This window comes from Staurois parvus, unplaced genomic scaffold, assembly GCF_062004578.1.
Source record: "Staurois parvus isolate SC_StPar_1 unplaced genomic scaffold, SC_StPar_1.0 ptg000668l, whole genome shotgun sequence".
NCBI lineage: Eukaryota > Metazoa > Chordata > Amphibia > Anura > Ranidae > Staurois > Staurois parvus.
The window spans coordinates 1,195,061-1,206,811 of NW_028318464.1; positions in this window are offsets into that span (position 1 = coordinate 1,195,061).

Sequence of the window (11,751 nt, forward strand, 5' to 3'; positions counted from 1 at the left end):
CAGGAATATGACTCTATGACTATTTTTTCTGATTGTGCATGTTCCTAGTTCTCAGATCTGCCATCAATTACACATTCTTATTTCTCTGCTACAAGGCTAATTAACATTCTCAATGAAATGGGCATTTTACATTGGGACATTTGGATAAAGTCATATTGTTGTCACAAAAGGGTTAAATATGCTTGGGACAAACTTAGATCTATACTCAGACAAAAAGGTAAAAAAAAAACAAAATCAACAACAACAAAAATCAAATAAAGGGGCACACTTGTTAAACCAGTTGTTTTTTTTCTGCTGTCACTTCTATGTTCCTTTCATTTGTGTTTGCATTTGGGAACTTTTGAAAGTCACTGGGCTTGAGAAAGGGAGTGGGCCAGAAGGCAAAGCAGGTTGTGGGGCTGTCAGTGGCACATGGATGATGGGTGTGGTCAATTTCACCATGGGTGTGGTGTGGCTAATTGCACTAACAGCAGGAGGGTTTTAAATGGGTATGGTTAAATAAAACCTGAGCCATCACTGCTCTGGGTCCAAAATCGAATTGGTCACTTTTGAAATTTTCAGGCAATCATCCTCATTCTGCATTGACTTTGTAGATATTACTCAGCTCCATTGTTCATTAGCTTGGGTAGAAGTTTAGTTCTCTAGGCACTTGTCAAACTCTGCACCTCGAGTTAAAAATGCCTGGCCATAAAGCAAATCATTAGAGCTGCAAACATAAAAATTGCTGCTCAGCCTCTCCCAAAAACTACTTTAAATAATGAATAAATAAATGAATGAACTCCCTACTACACAAAGAGTCCCCACAAATGTGCATGTGCTATAATGCCCCGTGGGCTGGCAATTATATCCCTCCTCCCCAGTGACTAAATCCTAAATAAACCATTAAGTAAATACAAGGTGCTTGAACGACAATAGTGCTAAAAATAGCACATATATAATGCCATAAACTGTGTAAAAAAATAAATACAAATTATATATATATATATATATATACTGTAATAATAATGTGCAAACAAACAGTTCCAAAGCAATTGAAAGTTCCAAAAAAAAATCCCAAAGTAACCACCATCCGCATCCAGTGTGAATATTAAGTGATACAGTAATACATCTTCTTATCCATAGCAATTCTCTGTGCGTAGTGCTCCAATTAGTGCTCCCCCTCCAGAGCCCCACTCACCACAGATAATTGACCACCTGGAATGGTAGGTCAAATATCGCATAAGATGTTGCAGCGTTCTCCTGCAGGAAAGTTGGCCGGCTGTGTGGACTTGACACCTGTATATGCTGATGACAGACTCCATAGTGGAAACACTTCTAGATCAATCGTTTGCAACAAAACTCCTTCAGAACTTCCAGAGTACCTCTCCACCACTGTAAAATCATGAAAGGGAAACTTCCATAGCGTAACACCGTATTTGTTAGGTAAAAAAAGTTTAAAATTGCACTTGCATAAAAAACATGTGTATGGCACTTTAAATCCCAGCAAAAGGCAATTCCTTCTCAGAGGACAAGTGTAGCGCTATCAAGCCCCGCTCTACATGTTTCGTCGTATGACGTCGTCAGGTGCATCATTACAGCTGCAGCTCTGCATCCAGCTGTCATTGTAGAGCTCTCGGTGGCCGCCGGGGGTGTTGTGTCCTAAAACTGTGGCTCAGCTTCCCGTTTTCACTGCCCCCGACCTCCCATCTGAAAGATATTTGACACTTATCTCTGGTTGGAATATACCGTATGTGAGCAGTTGCTAATAATCTTTGACTTACTGTTTCCAGAACGTGCAGCAAAGAGTGCAGAAAACACACGTTTTGCAGGTGCATTTTGGAGCAGCGTTGCAAATGCACAACATGCTTATGTTGCCATTGTTAGTGAGTTAATAACGCCCCAAGAGCGGTTAGCAGATGCATGTATTGCTACCCACTTTGTTGCTGAAATAGGGTGCAATGCTCCATGATCGAAAAGGTTTTGGAGCTTCTTCAGCACGTTTGTTCACATGGAGCAGCCCAATCAAATCAATAGGATGCCCTATGTGCAACACGTAAACAACATGCAAGAAAATGCACGTGGGAACATGTATTCCCACTATGTGAAGTGTGAATGGGGCCTGAATGAGTAAATGAAACAAACATTTTCTATATTTCTATATTCATCCACAACTTTGCTCCCAGTTACATCACTAGTCTAGTCTCAAAATACTAGCCTCAACTGTTATAACCTCACCTAAATGCGGCAGCTCCTAAACTCTGCTAAAAGCCTATGTGTACATGGGCATATAGGCTTTTATGGAGTTGAGTTTAGGAGCTTTAGCAAAAAAAAATGCCAAAAGCTCCTAAAAGCGAGTTTAGGAACTGCTCGTGTACTTGGAGCCTTAGACAATCCCTGTGGAAAGGAAATATTGCAAAGAGCTATGGTGATACTTTAAATTCTTCCCGTCCAGCCCAGGTGTCCTTTTAACAGGCTCTTTGCAAACAACTAGTGGACACATGATCAGCCAGTCCTTTCCCCCACCCCAGATGTAAAGAAGAAGGAAAAGCTGGTAATTTGTACCTTCAAACCAGATAGCTGGTAATGGGGGGGGAGTCCGTTGTTGGGGGAGATCCAGCAAGTTCCCAGGTATGTCATGTCAGTACAGTGATACAGGAATTTAACCTTCCCAAAAGTGTTAAATTCTGAGGAGTTTAATGGAGGTTGTAGTGGTGGAACACAGGAAAGGTTAGAGACAAGGGGTATTGGGGAGTTGGATGTAATAGGTAGGAAAATTTCACCTGGGTGATTTTAAACAACTGACGGGGACCCCTTAAAGGAGAACTATACTTTTGTATAAAGTACAGTTATCCTAACTTCTTAGTCCCCTGATTATAAGTAACCCATCTTTCATCTCTCCAGACGCACACTTACCTGAACCCCACTACCTGTCACATTTATCACATCCGACTGCTGAATCCCCTTTTCCACTGGCTGCATCTGCACAGTTAAAGTGGTTCTACAGGTTTTTTACCTTCATGCACTCTATACATGAACATAAAAAACCTTCAGTGTGCAGTTCCCTCCAATACTTACCTGAGCTTAACTGCGATTCAGAGCTGAGACATAGAAGCGGGAGCCATTGGATCCTGCTGCGGTCAATCACAACCAGTGAGGAGGGATTGGGGGGCTGAGCTAAGCTCTGTATGTCTTATGAATTGTGGGTATAGCGAGCGCTCAGAAAAACCAGCTGCTGGAACACTTCAAGGGATCACAAGACCTCATAACAGAGACATTATACATATATATATAGTGCAGCGCTGTAATGTGATAAAATTAGTATAAATTCGTTCAAAGAGTCTTTCTTGCAATAATAAAACCAAATATGTGCAGGCCTTCTCCTCATTAGGTGACTGGAAAATAGCAAAAATGCGCACTCACCGACCGCACATTTTAAATGCGCCTGTGTATGATATTATCCAGAAGACCAGCCAGGTATACAGCTCCAGAAACCACACGGATCCTCCCTCTCCAACACTGACATCCGCCTTGGGTGTAGCAATATCTCCAGATCCAGAGGCCCTCTCGCCCCAAATAATAGGTAGACAGGGATCCCCCTTCTGGTTCCAGATACCCCAAGAATGGAAGATGTAAATCTGCAACCCTCCAACAGGAGAGTCAAGAAAAAAAGGGGAACGCCAATAGTGTGGTAGTTTCAAAACTTTATTGGAGCAAAAATCATAATGCCTGGGTCATATGCACACACACATCCATATACCATTAGCCAATAACGGACAGGTAGGTATGAGATCAAAAAAAAAATTTTGTACTAACCCGGCAATAGTATAGAACAAAGACCACTGGACCTCCTCGTGGTCTCAGTGGTCAGGAAGTCACACTTGCTACTTGGCTCCTCCTGAGGCCTTTCGTGCAAAAAGCACTTCTTCAGAGGATGGACGCCACTAGCAGTGTGACAGCCAGACTTCCCTTTAAACGCGGTTCGCGCATGCGCGAAAATCCCGCTCTATCGTTCGAAATTAAAAAAGCGGAACTGCGCATGCGCGAATAGCTGCCATTTTGCCGTGGATCGCGGCTGTGCAGTATCAAACTGCGCATGCTCCGCCCGATCGCCGCCATATTGCCATGGATCATAAACAGCAGGAAATTCACAGCTGCTGCTGAAGATATACAGAATAGAAAGGCAGGTACATACTTAGATGCTGGTTCATCATATATAGATGGGTACAGATACCTTCCCACCCCAGAAAGAAGAAAGGCCCGACCTAGAGCCATTTGTCAAAGTATAATATATATAGGGGAATGCACCAATAGGTGCCGCAGAAGCCCTCTTAATAATAATTACTATCTCCATGGCATAGGGGCTATATTCCATTATTCATAAATGAAATAATAAAAACTAGACCTTAAAACTTTTTCCACAATAATAAAGAATTATATACACAATACCGTATACATATAAAAACTTCTGAACGCCCCAAAATTACATATAGGCATCGTGCAATGATGCACCCATATTAAATAGGGGCATAATTTGTTATTATAATAAAATTACCAAATTCAGGGTCATAATATCCTGGTACCTTGTGGTTATATACTAGGGGCTAGTGTGAAAAGGGTGTTAATAACACAGGCTTGGTAGTTCTATATTATAACAAAATTTCACCAATTATAGCTCCCTATATTGTACAGAACTAGAGAGGCCTATTCACATGCTGCGTACTAAAATACCTTGGTAGGGCCATAAACAATCATAAAAATATCTACATAAATAAATAAATAAAAAAATAAAAATCTCTGCACTATACTGTATTCCGAAATTATGGGAGAAGTCTCCATGTCCTAGCTATTGGCAATGAAGCAATTGATGTCTACCTCCACATTGTGTCCATGAGGGTAAAGGGTGCGTAATTCATAGACCCAACGAGTCTCAGCCTGCGAGACTGTCCTGATCTTATGAAGTCCCCTCCAATGCGGTGACACCATTTCTATACCCACAAACTTTAAAGAAGTGGGGTCGCTATTATGGAACAGTCTAAAGTGGTTAGATAGCGAATGGTCCTTATAACCTTTTTTGATGTTGGCTACATGCTCCCGCAGACGGTCCCTCAGGCGCCTGGTTGTCCGCCCCACATACTGCTTGTTGCAGGGACAACTGAGGAGGTAGACTACAAACTTGCTATTACACGTTATACACTGCTTAATGGTATAGGACTTCCCGGTTGATGTTGAGGCAAACATGTCTATTTTCTTTTTACGAGATTTATCACATCTGCATATGATGCATTTGTTACATGGATAGAATCCCTTTAAATCCCCAAAAAAAGAAGTTTTCACAGGGGGATTCACAACATTTGGTGCAATACGATTTCTCATGGCCGTAGCCCTCCTAAACATAATCTCAGGCTTATTGGGTAATATTTGTGAAAGGACAGGGTCCATTTTCAAAATATCCCAGTTCTTCTTTATAAGTCTTACCACCTGTTTATATTGTACTGAAAACGTTGTCACAAAGGGACACACTTTCTCATTTGTTCTTTGTGGTTTATGCGAAAGCATCTCTCTCCTGTCAAGGTCCGCAACCTTTGTCAAAGACTCATCAAGCTCGGGTTCTTTATATCCTTTCTCGAGGAATCTATTTTTAAGGATATTCGCTTGAGACCAATAGGTCTCCAGATCCGTGCAGTTTTGTCTTATCCGAGTAAATTGGCCCTTCGGTATGTTTCTCAGCCAGTTTGGATGGTGACAGCTACTCACAGGGATATAGCTGTTACGGTCGGATACCTTAAAGAAGGACTCAGTCACTATCCTCCCATTATTTTTCTTAAGTGTAAGGTCCAAAAAATCGATCTGGTGTCGACTATAGGTATAGGTCAGATGAATATTTAGGGTGTTATCATTCAATGTCGTGAAAAAATTGTTAAGCGCACTTTCCTCTCCATTCCAGAGGAGGAGGATGTCATCGATATATCGCTTGTATAATACCAGTTCCGGCCAATCTCTGGCATAGATGACATCCTCCTCCCATCTGGACATGAAGAGGTTAGCGAGGCTGGGGGCAAACTTTGCCCCCATTGCAACACCCTTGATCTGTAGGTAGTATGACTGATTATACCAAAAATAATTATGATACATAGCAAAATGTAACAGGTCTAGGATGAAGTGCCTCTGTATTCCTGACAAATGACCGCAATTGGTTAGGTAGAAATCAGTAGCTTCCATGCCATCTGTGTGATTGATGCTGGTGTATAAGGAACTGACGTCCGCTGTAACCAGAAACATATCTGGTGATGTATTTATTGCGTCAACTTCATTAAGGACCTGCTTGGTGTCTCTAAGAAATTAAGGAGTTTCGGCGACCAATGGTTGCAGGTGGAAATCAATATATTCCCCAATCCTGGATAGTAATGACCCTATCCCACTAATTATCGGTCGGCCTGGAAGGTGTACCGGGTCCTTGTGTACCTTCGGGAGGATGTACAATATGGGAAGTTTTGGAGCCACCGGGCATAGAAAAGCCTTCTCCTTCTTATTAATAATTCCATTCACAAAGCCTTTTTTAATAATGGCTAGGAGAGACTTTTTATAACCAATAAGGGGATCACTAGGTAGAAGTCTATAGGTGGAATCATCCATCAACAATTTACTGACCTCACCCATATAATCGACCTTATTCCAAACCACCACTCCACCACCCTTATCAGTTGGCCTGATCACAAGATCTTTCTTTTCCAAGAGAGTCTTAATGGCCAACCTATCACTGGGATTATCATACACCCGTTTTACAGGCATACTATCCAAATCCCTTAGAACTTTCTCCTTGAAGATGTTCAGATAGGAATGCGATTGTGGAGGGGGATTAAAGGTGGATGCATTCTTTAAATTAGAATGAACCATGTCCAAGGGAGGCTGATTCCCTAAACTAGGTCTATTAAAAAAGTATTTTTTAAGGGACAATTGTCTAATAAATTTGTGCACATCCACATAAGTGTTAAATTTATTCATCCGTGTAGCAGGGGTATATTTTAACCCTTTATCAAGCAGGTCCAGCTCCTCCTTAGTCAGCTCAACGCCACTCAGGTTAAAAATACCCTGACCTTTCACACCCGTCTCTTTTTTGGAGTGTCCTCTCGTTCTCCTTCCTCCTCTCTTTCCCCTTCTATATCTCTCCTTTTTCGTGGTTGACCTGTCCCTAAAAAAGACTGTTTAGCTTGATTTTGTTGTTGGGAGGGGTTTTGATGTGTTGGAGGTTTGGTACTGCCCTGATTATTACCTGATCTGTTATAATCCTGACGTTTAGGGTAGTAAGGACGATTCTGATTGTAATTATAGTGATCATTTGGACGATAGTTCTGGTTATTGTTGAACCCATACTCCCGAGGAGGGTAGGGACGAGCTCCTCCATTGTGGTAATACTCCCTAGGGCTCTGTGATGGATAATACTCAGTATGATAGTATTGTGAATTACCCATAGGTCTCTGTGGGGTCCTTGGAGGGAGCGGGTGTTGGTAATAATTATCCCTTGGGGCATTATTATTCCTATATATCCCATCCCTGGTTAGATGTGTGGGGATGTTAGGGTAATATTCTCTGGACCCTATATTTTCGTCCTGGAGGGGGACACCTCGGTTGTTATGGGGGCCCTGTCTCCCTGAATTGGGACCTTTCTTTCTCTTTTTATTCCTGTTTTGATTGTTATTTCCCTTTATATTAAGATTTGGATCCTGCACCCGAGGCCCAGAATCCTGCTCAGGGGGGAGTGTGTCTTTGATTTTCTGCCAATCAAAGACCACCTGATTGGAATAATCATTAAAATCCCTCAGGAACTTCTTCTTTTTCTTACTTTGTTGTTCCTTCTCCACTCCTTCTAGATGCGATTTCAATTTGTCAGATTCGATTTTATATCTGTCATTATCCTTAAGGGATACTAATTTCTCCCTGATAAGGTTAATTTCCCTATCCAGACGCGTTAGTTTCTTCCTCTTCCTAGTTACCAAAAATTTCAGAAGGTCCAGTCCTGCATTGTTAAAGAATTGGTACCACTCTAATAAATTAGTCTTATCCTCTGTGTCTGGACGTACATCCCACCTTAAGGATCTTGGAACCATTTGTTCCTTTAAATATTTGTCCAAAAAAGAAATATCCCACAAGGTTTTGATCTCCGCTGTGGTAACATTTTTTAACTGGACGAATAAATCCTTTAGGTCCTCCGTCTCTTGATTTAAAGTATATATATCCTCTGAGATATCTATTCGGGATAACCTAAAATCAAAAATATCTCCCATTTCCAGTGATGAATATATACTTGAATACGGTATTATCCTATACAAAGAGAGAGTCGCTTCAAGCTAAAGTGTGATAATAACTGAAAATGAATTGTGGGTATAGCGAGCGCTCAGAAAAACCAGCTGCTGGAACACTTCAAGGGATCACTAGACCTCATAACAGAGACATTATACATATATATATAGTGCAGCGCTGTAATGTGATAAAATTTGTATAAATTCGTTCAAAGAGTCTTTCTTGCAATAATAAAACCAAATATGTGCAGGCCTTCTCCTCATTAGGTGACTGGAAAATAGCAAAAATGCGCACTCACCGACCGCACATTTGTGGTCGGTGAGTGCGCATTTTTGCTATTTTCCAGTCACCTAATGAGGAGAAGGCCTGCACATATTTGGTTTTATTATTGCAAGAAAGACTCTTTGAACGAATTTATACAAATTTTATCACATTACAGCGCTGCACTAAATATATATGTATAATGTCTCTGTTATGAGTTCTAGTGATCCCTTGAAGTGTTCCAGCAGCTGGTTTTTCTGAGCGCTCGCTATACCCACAATTCATTTTCAGTTATTATCACACTTTAGCTTGAAGCGACTCTCTCTTTGTATAGGATAATACCGTATTCAAGTATATATTCATCACTGGAAATGGGAGATATTTTTGATTTTAGGTTATCCCGAATAGATATCTCAGAGGATATATATACTTTAAATCAAGAGACGGAGGACCTAAAGGCATTATTCGTCCAGTTAAAAAATGTTACCACAGCGGAGATCAAAACCTTGTGGGATATTTCTTTTTTGGACAAATATTTAAAGGAACAAATGGTTCCAAGATCCTTAAGGTGGGATGTACGTCCAGACACAGAGGATAAGACTAATTTATTAGAGTGGTACCAATTCTTTAACAATGCAGGACTGGACCTTCTGAAATTTTTGGTAACTAGGAAGAGGAAGAAACTAACGCGTCTGGATAGGGAAATTAACCTTATCAGGGAGAAATTAGTATCCCTTAAGGATAATGACAGATATAAAATCGAATCTGACAAATTGAAATCGCATCTAGAAGGAGTGGAGAAGGAACAACAAAGTAAGAAAAAGAAGAAGTTCCTGAGGGATTTTAATGATTATTCCAATCAGGTGGTCTTTGATTGGCAGAAAATCAAAGACACACTCCCCCCTGAGCAGGATTCTGGGCCTCGGGTGCAGGATCCAAATCTTAATATAAAGGGAAATAACAATCAAAACAGGAATAAAAAGAGAAAGAAAGGTCCCAATTCAGGGAGACAGGGCCCCCATAACAACCGAGGTGTCCCCCTCCAGGACGAAAATATAGGGTCCAGAGAATATTACCCTAACATCCCCACACATCTAACCAGGGATGGGATATATAGGAATAATAATGTCCCAAGGGATAATTATTACCAACACCCGCTCCCTCCAAGGACCCCACAGAGACCTATGGGTAATTCACAATACTATCATACTGAGTATTATCCATCACAGAGCCCTAGGGAGTATTACCACAATGGAGGAGCTCGTCCCTACCCTCCTCGGGAGTATGGGTTCAACAATAACCAGAACTATCGTCCAAATGATCACTATAATTACAATCAGAATCGTCCTTACTACCCTAAACGTCAGGATTATAACAGATCAGGTAATAATCAGGGCAGTACCAAACCTCCAACACATCAAAACCCCTCCCAACAACAAAATCAAGCTAAACAGTCTTTTTTAGGGACAGGTCAACCACGAAAAAGGAGAGATATAGAAGGGGAAAGAGAGGAGGAAGGAGAACGAGAGGACACTCCAAAAAAGAGACGGGTGTGAAAGGTCAGGGTATTTTTAACCTGAGTGGCGTTGAGCTGACTAAGGAGGAGCTGGACCTGCTTGATAAAGGGTTAAAATATACCCCTGCTACACGGATGAATAAATTTAACACTTATGTGGATGTGCACAAATTTATTAGACAATTGTCCCTTAAAAAATACTTTTTTAATAGACCTAGTTTAGGGAATCAGCCTCCCTTGGACATGGTTCATTCTAATTTAAAGAATGCATCCACCTTTAATCCCCCTCCACAATCGCATTCCTATCTGAACATCTTCAAGGAGAAAGTTCTAAGGGATTTGGATAGTATGCCTGTAAAACAGGTGTATGATAATCCCAGTGATAGGTTGGCCATTAAGACTCTCTTGGAAAAGAAAGATCTTGTGATCAGGCCAACTGATAAGGGTGGTGGAGTGGTGGTTTGGAATAAGGTCGATTATATGGGTGAGGTCAGTAAATTGTTGATGGATGATTCCACCTATAGACTTCTACCTAGTGATCCCCTTATTGGTTATAAAAAGTCTCTCCTAGCCATTATTAAAAAAGGCTTTGTGAATGGAATTATTAATAAGAAGGAGAAGGCTTTTCTATGCCCGGTGGCTCCAAAACTTCCCATATTGTACATCCTCCCGAAGGTACACAAGGACCCGGTACACCTTCCAGGCCGACCGATAATTAGTGGGATAGGGTCATTACTATCCAGGATTGGGGAATATATTGATTTCCACCTGCAACCATTGGTTGCCGAAACTCCTTCATTTCTTAGAGACACCAAGCAGGTCCTTAATGAAGTTGACGCAATAAATACATCACCAGATATGTTTCTGGTTACAGCGGACGTCAGTTCCTTATACACCAGCATCAATCACACAGATGGCATGGAAGCTACTGATTTCTACCTAACCAATTGCAGTCATTTGTCAGGAATACAGAGGCACTTCATCCTAGACCTGTTACATTTTGCTATGTATCATAATTATTTTTGGTATAATCAGTCATACTACCTACAGATCAAGGGTGTTGCAATGGGGGCAAAGTTTGCCCCCAGCCTCGCTAACCTCTTCATGTCCAGATGGGAGGAGGATGTCATCTATGCCAGAGATTGGCCGGAACTGGTATTATACAAGCGATATATCGATGACATCCTCCTCCTCTGGAATGGAGAGGAAAGTGCGCTTAACAATTTTTTCACGACATTGAATGATAACACCCTAAATATTCATCTGACCTATACCTATAGTCGACACCAGATCGATTTTTTGGACCTTACACTTAAGAAAAATAATGGGAGGATAGTGACTGATTCCTTCTTTAAGGTATCCGACCGTAACAGCTATATCCCTGTGAGTAGCTGTCACCATCCAAACTGGCTGAGAAACATACCGAAGGGCCAATTTACTCGGATAAGACAAAACTGCACTGATCTGGAGACCTATTGGTCTCAAGCGAATATCCTTAAAAATAGATTCCTCGAGAAAGGATATAAAGAACCCGAGCTTGATGAGTCTTTGACAAAGGTTGCGGACCTTGACAGGAGAGAGATGCTTTCGCATAAACCACAAAGAACAAATGAGAAAGTGTGTCCCTTTGTGACAACGTTTTCAGTACAATATAAACAGGTGGTAAGACTTATAAAGAAGAACTGGGATATTTTGAA